At 34.4% G+C, this 12,399-nt stretch overlaps 1 protein-coding gene across 1 annotated transcript in view; it reads right to left on the bottom strand.

The window, feature by feature from the left end:
• Positions 1-12,399, bottom strand: part of LOC116874693 (DNA polymerase theta-like) — a 132,986-nt gene that overhangs the window by 71,640 nt on the left and 48,947 nt on the right. The window lies entirely within an intron of this gene.

Here is a 12,399-nt window from a genome sequence, read left to right as displayed (position 1 = left end):
GACAGCCACATGCAGAAAAATGAAAATGGACCATTTCCTTACACCACATACAAAATTAGACTCAAATGGATGAAAGACCTCAATGTAAGAAAGGAATCCATCAAAATCCTTGAGAACACAGGCAGCAACCTCTACGACCTCAGACACAGCAACTTCTTCCTAGAAACATTGCCAAAGGCAAGGGAAGCAAGGGCAAAAATAAACTACTGGGACTTCATCAAGATCAAAAGCTTTGGCATAGCAAAAGAAACAGTCAACAGAAACAAAAGACAACTGAGAGAATGGGAGAAGATATTTGCAAATGACATATCAGATAAAGGGCTAGTATTCAAAATCTATAAAGAACTTATCAAACTCAACACCCAAAGAACACATAATCCAATCAAGAAATGGGCAGAGGACATGAACAGACATTTCTGCAAAGAAGACATCCAGATGGCCAACAGACACATGAAAAAGTGCTCAACATCACTCGGCATCAGGGAAATGCAAACCAAAACCACAATGAGATACCACCTCACAGCAGTCAGAATGGCTAAAATTAACAAGTCAGGAAATAACAGATGTTGGTGAGGATGCGGAGAAATGGGAAACCTCTTACACTATTGGTGGGAATGCAAACTGGTGCAGCCACTCTTGAAAACAGCATGGAGGTTCCCCCAAAAGTTGATAATAGAACTACTCTACAAACCAGCAATCGTACTACTGGGTATTTACCCTAAGGATACAAATGTAGTGATCCGAAGGGGCACGTGCCCCTGAATGTTTATAGCAGCAATGTCCACAATAGCCAATCTATGGAAAGAACCTAGATGTCCATCAACAGATGAATAGATAAAGAAGAGGTGGTATATATACACACACACTGGAATACTATGCAGCCATCAAAAGAAATGAAATCTTGCCATTTGCAACCACATGGATGGAACTAGAGGGTATTATGCTGAGCAAAATAAGTCAGTTGGAGAAAGACAACTATCATATGATCTCCCTGAGATGAGGAATTTAAGAGGCAAAGTGGGGGGCTTGGGATGTAGGGAAGGAAAAAATGAAACAAGATGGGATTGGGAGGGAGACAAACCATAAGAGACTCTTAATCTCACAAAACAAACTGAGGGTTGCCAGGTGGAGGGGGTTAGGGAGAGGGTGGTTGGATTTTGGACATTAGGGAGGGTATGTGCTATGATGAGTGTTCTGAAGTGTGTAAGCCTGATAATTCACAGACCTGTACCCCTGGGGCTAATAATACATTATATGTTAATTAAAAAAAAAAAAGAATGGTTGTCAAATATTCAAGAATCAAAAAAAAAGTTGTCAAAAAAATACTGTCATGTTGTTGTTTTTTTCTCTCCAATATTCCGCTGCACATAAAAGATTGAATGTGAAGATGTAAGGGGGGAAAAGTTTGTTACTTAGCTAAGCAATGCAAGAGTTTATATTAAAACTTAAACTTTTCATAATATAGATCAATAGTAATTTTACACATTTTTTCCTGATATGACTCTATATGAAGAAGACTTTAATTATAAATGATAGTATTTTATGATGGGGAGATGCAGAAACTATAACATTTTCATAGAACATTTTGTTGATACTGATAAATTTAAAGATTCTTTCAAATTTATGTAGCGCTCATTAGAACTCAAATTTAGAGCATGGAGGACAAGGGGAGATGGAGAGAAGGGAGTTGAGGGAAATTGGAAGGGGAGGTGAACCATGAGAGACTATGGACTCTGAAAAACAATCTGAGGGTTTTGAAGGGGCAGGGGGGTGGGAGGTTGGGGAACCAGGTGGTGGGTATTAGAGAGGGCATGGATTGCATGGAGCACTGGGTGAGGTGCAAAAACAATGAATACTGTTACACTGAAAAGAAATAAAAATAAAATAAAATAAAATAAAGATCTTTGATGCTCTTAACAAAAAAAAAAAGAACTCAAATTTAGTAATAGAGAGTCGACATGAGTTGGTGAATTTAATTAACATGGATATAATTTTGAAACTGGTACAGTTTGCTTTAAAACTAAATTATTCTAAAAAACTAGGTTTTATAAAAACAAATTTTAAAGACAAATTATTTTTATGCTCTATTCAATTTTTGGTCAAACTTTAGGTTATTTGGAAATATTTGACTCTGTGAATCTACTTTCTCAACCATATGTTACATTAAATCTAAATACATATCTTTTTTTCTAATTTAAGTAGAGCTTCTGAATCAATAAGTAATGCAAGTATCAAATACATCCATTTCTTCTAAGTATAAAAAGGACTGTAAAATATCTCATTGATTTTTTGTATTGATTACAAGTTGAAATGCCAATATTTTGGATTTATTGGTTTAAATAAAATATATCATTAACATTTAAAAAAAGACCTAATAAAACAAAATTCTGGATTTTTATAGAATTTCAAAAGTAGATAAGCCACCAGCTAATCTGATTAAGAAAAATCATAAAGTAGAAATTCATAAAACAGAAAATTACAAAGAAGGAATAACTATTGAAAAAGAAAAAATACTTAAAATTCCTAAGAAACTAACTTACAAATAAGTCTCTATAAAAATATATTTGAAAATCCAGATGAAACGGTAATTTCCTAGGGAAATACAGATTACTAAAATTGACCCTAGATACAGAAAGCTTAGAGAGACTAATTTCTGAAAAAATGAAACAGACAAAATGATCGAGAACTAACCATCCAAGATAGTTTCATACAGTAAACATATCAAACCTTCTACTGGTCTCAAGACTCTATAAATTACTGCAAAGCACTAAAAACAAAAAACACTTCATAATTCTTTTTTATGAAGAAAGTCTGATACCAAAACTTGAATATAGTGCAAAAAAAACACACAATGAAAGAAAAATATAGACCAATATTATTTATAAATAACAATGCAAAAGTAACTATTTTAAACATTAGCAAACAGAAACCAACATCATGTAATAAAATAAGATGACCAAATTAAATTTATTTTGGAACATATGATTGATTCAGTGTTAGGAAATCTATTAATATAATGTACTGTGCTAATACGTGAAACAGGAGAAAAACCCTATCAGTATCTCCATGATACTAAAAAATCCTTTGACAAAATTCAATACCCAATCATGATAAAAGTACTCAAAGAAATTTCATTTAATGAACATTTTCTTAAAATGATAATACATACATATAAACCTACATATATACACACATATCATAGTCCTGAAGACAATACCCTCCTAAAGTAACACCAGAGGCATTTCCTCTAAGATCCCAAACAAAGCAAAAATGCCCACTATTACCACCATCTCTAATACTACTACATATTAGAGGTATCAGCTAATGCAATTAAGAGAAAATAATTATCAGTATTTTTTTTATATTTTTTTTAATTAACACATAATGTATTATTAGCCCCAGGGCTACAGGTCTGTGAATCGCCAGGTTTACATATTTCACAGCACTCACCATAGTACATACCTTCCCCAATGTCCATAACCCCCACCACCCTCTCCCTACCCCTCACCCCCGGCAACCCTCAGTTTGTTTTGTGAGATTAAGAGTCTCTTATGGTTTGTCTCCCCCAAGCATGTGAATTTTTAAGGAAGAAGTAAAATAGCTATTTGCCATGATACAATAATACACCTGGAATATTCTAGAAAATCAATGATTAAAATAATTCAAACAATAAAAGATTTCTAAAAATAGGATAAAAAACATACAAAAAATCTTCACATACTCAAATAATAACTATGTAGAAGACATCATAGAAGAAAGCCACCAATTAAAACAACACTGAAGATTTAGTAACAACCTTAACGAGAAATGTATAAAACCTGTGTGAGCAAAACCTAAAACTTCTAAAAACTCTTGAGGAAATGTTTTGAAAACTCTTGAAAATCACAAAACTAGATCAAAATCAAAGAGTTACCTATCCTTGGAGAGGTTGACAAAACAATATAAAGATGTTGATTCTAAGTTTCATTTCAATCCAATTCCAATAAAATATCAACAAACACTTTAACTTTCATATGGGCAAATACACAGAATAGCCAGGAAAATGTTGAAAAACTATGTGAGAAAGTGCTTTATCTGAGATTAAAACATATATAAAGCCTTTATAATTAAAAATATGGTACTTGCTCATGAACTGACAAAAAGAATAGTAAGTAGAATAGAAAGTCCAGAAATAAACCTAATTATTTGTGGATATTTAGTATATAATAAAGATAGCATCTCAAATTACTAAAACAAAGATAAACATTTTTTTAATAAATGGGAACCATTGGATAAAAAATGAAATTAGAACCAGACTTCACACCATACACAAAATTAAATTCTAAATGCATCAAGAATCTAAACTAAAATCTATAAATACTAGAAGAAAACATGAATGAATTTTTTTTTAAATCTCAGTACAAAGTTTTCTATGATAATTCAAGCGTAGAAAAGAAAGAAAGAAAGAAAAAAGATTGATTTAAAAAATCAATAAAAAATTAAAATTCTGCATGGCAAATACAATGCAATGAAAGTCAAAAGACAATTCATAAATTTTGTGAAAGTATGTGCAATATATATATAAAAGCACCTAAATACTCTAATCAATTTTGAAAAGATTCCTTAAAAAGAGAGGGGAAATGACCAAACCCAGTAGAAACATAAGGAAAAGACATAACCAGACAATTCACAAAGATACCAAGAAAAAAAAATTCTGAAACATATGAAAACATTTCTACTATCACTCACAAGTGAAGAAATGCACACTTAAACCATGCTGAGATACAATTTCTCATCTAACAGACTGATAAAATGAAAACCTCTAACAAAATGGATTCTGTTGGCAAAGCTATGGGTTAATAGATTAGTGAGAATGTAACCTGCAAGGCAATCTGGAATCTAATAAAGTGACATAAGCCCTTAACTTTTAAAATCCCATGCAGGAATTTACTCTGAGGAAACGTTACCAAAAATACGAAAATACATATGCAGAGATAATTCATTGTGAATTGTTGTTAATAGCAAACTGAGACAATCAAAAGGCTAACTGGGCTTTCTAGCTCTTAAGTACCAAGTACTAAAAGGAAAGGGTAGCCAGGTGCCAGACACCAGTTTCCATTTAGAAAATTAACATTAATATAATGCTATATCTAACTTACACATCTTATTCAAATTTCACCAACTGTTCCACTTATGTCCCTTTTCTAATCCAATCTAGAATAAGGTGGTCCATTTAGTTTTCATGTCTCTTTATCTTCCTTTAATTAGAAATAGTTCCTCAATCTTTGTTTTTCATGATCTTGATATTTTTGAAGAGTAGTAGTCAATTATTTTGTTTTGTTTTAACATTTTATTTATTTATTTGACAGACAGAGATCACAAGTAGGCAGAGAGGCAGGAAGTGTGGGGGGGGGGAGCAGTCTCCCTGCTGAGCAGAGAGCCCAATTTGAGGGTCGATTCTAGGACCCTGAAATCATGACCTGAGCCAAAGGCAGAGGCTTTAATCTACTGAGCCACTCAGGCACCCTAGTCAATTATTTTGTACAATGCCTCCCAATTTAGGTTTGTCTAATATCTCCTTATATTTATTTTAGACATTTTTGATAAGAATACTCCAGAAGTAATGCTGTGTTTTTCTCACTGTGTCACATGAAGAAGTATGTGATATCGGTTTGTCCTAATACTGATATAAGTAATTTTTTTTTTGATATAAGTAATTTTGATCAATAAAGTTCTGGGTATTGAGAAGAGGTATAATCACAGCAATAGTAGACTTAGCATAATACAGAAGTACAAAGAGCAACTAAAACATAAAGAAACTACACTTAGAATTTTGCCAAATGGTGGAGGATCTGCTGGAACTCTTTCCAGGTCATAGGGGCTGCAAGTTTCACAGTTTATGCTCCCCCTCCACCTTGAGAGCAAGACAGAAGCAGGGTCCGGGTATACTAGCTAGCCTACTACCTCAATAAGCCCCAAACCCCTAGCCCACATCAGACCCAGCCCTCCCACCAAGGCAGCACCAGTGTGGCACCTACCAGGAGGACATCCCTGGTCACTACTCACTACAGCTCCAACTGATGCAGCAAGGTGGCACACCCAGGAGCAAAGTAGCCCAGACCCAGGCCCATACTACTTTAGCTCCAGACAGTTTGCTAATACTCTTCCAGCACAGAATGCTCCAAGAATCCCTGACCCACACCCACCTTAGTGCCAGCTACCCTGTATGGGTACTCCTTGTGTGGAGCCCCACAGAACACCCAGCTTGCACACACTTCAGATTCAGCTGTCCTCCCAGTGAACCCTGTGGATAGAGAGCCCATGAACAGCCCTGGCCCATGCTCATTTCAGCTTCAGCTATCCTGCCAGGATGTTCTCTGTATAAAGAGCCCAGGGACTGCCCTGGCCTGCACCAACTTCAGTTTTTGCTATCTTGCCAGACCCACCCTTTCCAGAGAGCCCTGAGATCACCTGACCCAAGCCCACTTCAGTTCCAGTCATGCTACCAGGGCAGCCCAAACAAAAAGTACCTGGGACTCCATGCCCGTGGCAGCCACAGTGCCAGCCAGCCAGTCAAAGTTATTAGGCACACAAAGACTATACAGGAATGACCATACATCTTTCCTTCAAGTTCAGAAGTAGCTGTTCTATTCAATTCAGAACAAACAGAAAATCAAGCAAAATGGGGAGATAGAGGAATATGCTCCAAACAAAAGAACAAGACAAAGTCTTAGAAAAAGAACTATATAAAACAAAGAGAAACAATGCACTTGATAAAGTTTATTTAAGTAATGATCCTAAACATGCTCACTGGACTGGAGAAAAGAGTGGAAGAACTCAGTAAAAATTTCAACAAAGAGATACAAAATATGAGAAAGAACTAATCAAAGTTAAAGAATATAGTAATATGAAAAATACACTAGAGGGAATCAACAATAGATTAGGAGATGAGAAGAAATGAGCAGCAATCTAGAAGATAAGGTAATAGAAAGCACTCAAGCTGAACAGCAATAAAAAAGAAATTTTAATGAGGATAAGTTAAGCAATCTCTAGGATGACATCAAGTGAACAAACATTTGCATTATGGGGGTCCCAGAAGAGAAGAGAGAAAGAAAAGGGGAGAAAACTTATTTGAAGAAATAATAGCTGAAAACTTCCTTAACCTGGGGAAAGAAAACAGGTTCAGGAAGGATATAGAGTTCCAAACAAGATGAACCTAAGGAGTTCCATACCATGACATATATAATTAAAATGTCATAGGTTAAAGATAAAGAGAAAATTCTAAAAAGAGCAAGGAGAAGCAAAAAGTTACATACACGGAAACCACTTAAAGCTATGAACAGATCTTTCAGCAGAAATGTTGCAGGCCAGAATAGAGTGGCATGCTACATTCAAAGAGCTGAAGGGGTAGGGGGACCCAAAATCAAGAACACTCTGTGGCAAGCTTATCATTCACAACAGAAAGATAGAGTTTCCCCAAAACACAAAAGTTAAAGGAGTTCATCATCACTAAGCTAGTTTTACAAGAAATGTTAAAGGGACTTTTTCAAGTGAAAAAGAAAAGGCCATAATCAAAAGTAAGAAATTATGAATAAAAAGATATAAAATATGATAATATATACAAAAATGTGGGGAAAGGGGAATAAAAGAAATTTTCTTTTAGAATTTGTTCAAACTTAAGTGACCACTGACTTAATATAGACTGTCACATATTTAAAATGTATATGAACCACATTGTAAAGACAAACCCCAAATCTGTAATAGTTATACAACAAATAAAGATAATCAACATAACACAACAGAAAGTCATCAAAGGAAAGAGAACAAAAGAAGGAAACAAAGAACTACAAAAACAATAAGAAAATAATTAACAAAAGGGTAATAAATATATAGCTATCAATAATTACTTGAAATGTACAGGTGGGTCTAACGTCCCATCAAAAGAGACAGGGTGGTAGAACAGATTAAAAAAAATAAGATCCAGGACACCTGGGTGACTTGGTTAAGCATCTGCCTTCAGCTCAGGTCATGATTCCAGGGTCTTGGCACTGAGCCCCACATTAGGTTCTCTGCTTAGCAGGTATCCTGCTTCTCCCTCTCCCTCTGTCTGCCACTCCCCCTGCTTGTGCTTGCTTGCTCACTCACTCTCTCTATCTCCATCAAATAAATAAAGAAATAAAAATTAAAAAAAAAAAAAAAAAGACCTGGGGGCGCATAGGCGGCTCAGTCGGTTAAGTGTCTACCTTCAGGTCAGGTCATGATCCTGAGGTTCTGGGATCAAGCCCTATGTTGGGCTCCCTGCTCAGTAATGAGTCTACTTGTCCCTCTCCCTCTGCCACCCCCACCTCCATGGCTCATGCTCTCCCTCTCAAATACATAAAACCTTAAAAAAAAAGAAAAAAGAAAAAACCAAGACCCATGGAGCACCTGGGTGGCTCAGTCAGTTAGGCATCTGACTCTTGATCTCAGCTTAGGTCTTGATTTCAGGGTTGTGTGTTCAAGTCCTGCACTGGACTTCACACTGGGTGTGAAGCCTACTTAAAACAAGCAAACAAACAACAACAACAACAAAATCCCAGTTGTAGGCTACCTAAAAAAGACTCACTTCAGATCTATAAAAATACAGAGACCAAAAGTGAAAGCATGGAAAAAGACAGGCAATGCAAATAAAAACAGGAGGAAAATAAAAGCCAGGGTAGCAATACTTATACCAGACAAAATAGACTTCAAACAAAGACTATAAAAAGACACTAAGAAGGGCATTATATAATGATAAAAAGGTTAATCCAACAAGAAGATATAACATTTGTAAATATCTATGACCCAATATTAGAGCATCAAAATACATAAAGCAAATATTAACAGGCATATACAAGAGAAATTGACAGCAATACAATAATAGTACAGGTCTATAACACCCCATTTACATCAATGGATAGACCATGCAGACAGAAAAAGAAGGAAATAGTGACTTTGAATAACACATTAGACCAGATGTACTTAACAGATACATGTAGAGCATTCCATACAAAAACAAAAGAACACACATTCAGTTCAAATGCATATGGAGCATTCTCCAGGATAGATCACACGTTAGACCATAAAACAAGTCCCAGTAAATTTAAGATTAAAATTGTATCAGCATCTCTTCTAACCACAACAGTATAAAACTAGAAATCAATCACAAGAAAAAAAAAACTGGAAAAAAACAAAAACACGTGGAGACTAAACAGCATACTACTCAATACCCAATGGGCCACTGAAGAAATCAAAGGAAATCAAAAGATACATGAAGACAAATGAAAATAAAAGGACAACAATCCAGAACCTCTGGAACAAAATGAAAACAATTCGAAGAGAGAAACTCATAGTGATACAGGCTGACCTCCAGAAACAAGAAATATCTCAAATAAACAATCTAAATGTACACCTGAAAGAACTAGAAAAAGGAGAACAAATAAGGTAAATGTTAGTAGAAGTAAGGAAATTAAGATCAGAGTGGAAATAAATGAAATAGAGACTTAAAAAACACTAGAAAAGATACAAAGGGCTGGTTCTTTGAAAAGACAAAACTGATAAACTTTTAGCCAGACTCATCAAGGAAAAAGAGGACACAAATAAGATCAGATATGAAAGAGGGAAATTAATAACCAACACGGAAGTACAAAGAATTATAAGAGATTATAAAAAATTATTTGTCAACAAATTGGACAAACTAGAAGAAATGGATAAATTCTTAGAAACGTACTATCTTTCCAAACTGAATCAGAAAGAAACACAGCAGCTGAATATATCAATTACTAGTAATGAAATTGAATTGGTAATAAAAAAAAAAAAACTCGAGCAAACAGAAGTCCCTGACCAAATGACTTCACAGATGAGTTCTACCAAACATTTAAAAAAGAGTTAATACCTACTCTCCTCAAACTATTCCAAAAAATAGAAGTGAAAGGAAAACTTCCAAATACATTCTACAAAGCCAGCATTACCCTGATACCAAAACTAAAGACGTTACAAAAAAAAAAAAAAAAAAGAAAGAAAGAAAGAAAGAAAGAAAGAAACTTACAGGCCAATGTTCCTGATAAATATAGATGCAAAAATCCTCAACAAAATATTAACAAACACCATTCAACAATACATTAAAAGGATCATCAACCATGACTGAATGGGATTTACTCTGGGGAAGCAAGGTTAATTCAATATTCACAAATCAATCAACATGATATGCCAAATCAACAAAGGACAAATGTGATTATCTCAATAGACACAAAAGAAACATTTGATAAAATTCAGCATGAGTTCATGATAAAAACCCTCAACAAAGTAAGTTTAAAGAGAACATACCTCAACATAATATAGGCCACATGTGAAAAATCCACAGCTAACATACTCAATGGTGAAAAACTAAGAGCTTTTCAGCTGAGATCAGAAAAAGACAGAAGTGTCTGCTCTCCCTACTTTTATTCAATGCAGTGCTAGAAAGCCTAGCCAGAGCAATGAGACCAAAAAAGGAATACAAGACATCTAAACTGTCAAGGAAGAAGTAAAACTATCACCATTTGTAGGTGATATGCTACTATACATAGAAAACCCTAAAGATCCACCAAAAAGTTATTAGAATAAATTCAGTAAAGATGAATACAAAATTAAGACAAAAAATGTTGCATTTTTATACTAATAACAATGTAGTAGAAACAGAAATTAAGAAAACAATACCATTTACAATTGTACCAAAAAACTTGTACTCAAAAACTATAAAACACAGATCAAAGAAATTGAAGACAGCAAAAACAAATGGAAAGATATTACCATGCTCATGGATTGGAAAAATTAATATTGATTAAAATGTCCATACTACCCAAACACTCTATAGATTCAATGCAATCCCTATCAAAATATCAATAGCATTTTTCACAAAACTAGAATAAATACTACTAAAATTTGAATGAAACCACAAAACACCCTAAATACCCAAAGCAATCTTGAGAAAGAAGAACAAAGCTGGAGGTATCACAATCCTAGATTTCAAGATAAAGTACAAAGCTGTAGTAATGAAAATAGTATGGTACTGACACAAAAACAGACATACAGATCAATGAAACAGAATACAGAGCCCAAAATAAACCTATGCTTATATAGTCAATTACTCTATGACAAAGGAGGTAAGAATATGCAATGGGAAATGAAAGTCTCATCAATAAATGATGCAGGGGAAATTAGACATCTCTGTGCAAAAGAATGAATCACTTCTTATACCATACAAAAATAAATTCAAAATGGATTAAAGACGTAAGTGAGAGACCCAAAACCATAAAACTTTAGAAGAAAATGTAGGTAGTAATTTCTTTAACATTGGCCTTAGCAATATTTTTTTACATATGTCTCCTCTCATAAGAGAAACAAAAACAAAAATAAAAATAAACTTTTGGGACTATACCAAAATAAAAAGCGTTTACACAGTGAGTGAAAGACTCAACAAAATGGAAAGGTAACCTATCGAATGGGTGAAGACATCCACAAATGATATATCCAATAACGGGTTAACAGTATAAAGAATTTATATGACTCAAAACCAAAAAAACAAATAATCTTTTAAAAAATGGACAGAGAGGGGACGCTTGGGTGGCTCAGTGGGTTAAAGCCTCTACCTTCGGCTCAGGTCATGATCCCAGAGTCCTGGGATCAAGCCCCACATGGGGCTTCCTGCTCAGCAGGGAGCCTGCTTCCCCACCTATCTCTCTGCCTGCCTCTCTGTCTACTTATGATCTCTCTCTGTCAAAATAAATAAATTAAAAATCTTTAAAAAAATAAATAAATAAAAAATAAAAATAAAAATGGATAGAGGACCTAAATAGACATTTTTTCCAAAGAAGACATAAAGATGGCAAACAGACACATGAAAAGTTACTTGACATCACTTATCATTGAGGAAATCAAACCAAAACCACAATGAGATATCACCTTACACATTTCAGAACACCTAGAATCAAAAAGACAAGAAATAAACAAATGTTGGTGAAGATGTGGAGAAAAAGGAACCCCTGTGCCCTGTTGGTGGGAATGTAAATTGGACCAGCCACTGTAGAAAACAGCATGTGTTTTTTTTTAATTAAAATAAAAATACCATACAATCCAGTAATCCCGCTATTGGATATTGACCTAAAGAAAACAAAAACACTAATTTGAAAAAATGTATGCACCTCAATGTTTATTGCAGCATTATTTACAACAGCCAAGATATAGGAAAAACCCAAGTGTCCATATATAATATATATATGTATATAGATGTATGATGGATAACAAACATATAAAGATCAATTGATCAATCTATCTATGATATCTATCAATGATTCCTATCTATGATGAAATACTACTCCACCATAAAAAATAGGAGATCTTGCCATTTTGGACAACATGGAT

The sequence above is a fragment of the Lontra canadensis genome, unplaced genomic scaffold, assembly GCF_010015895.1.
Source record: "Lontra canadensis isolate GAN:19392208 unplaced genomic scaffold, GSC_riverotter_1.0 scaffold38, whole genome shotgun sequence".
Lineage (NCBI taxonomy): Eukaryota > Metazoa > Chordata > Mammalia > Carnivora > Mustelidae > Lontra > Lontra canadensis.
The sequence above is the reverse complement of the archived record's forward strand: the minus strand, read 5'-3'. Positions and strand labels throughout refer to the sequence as shown.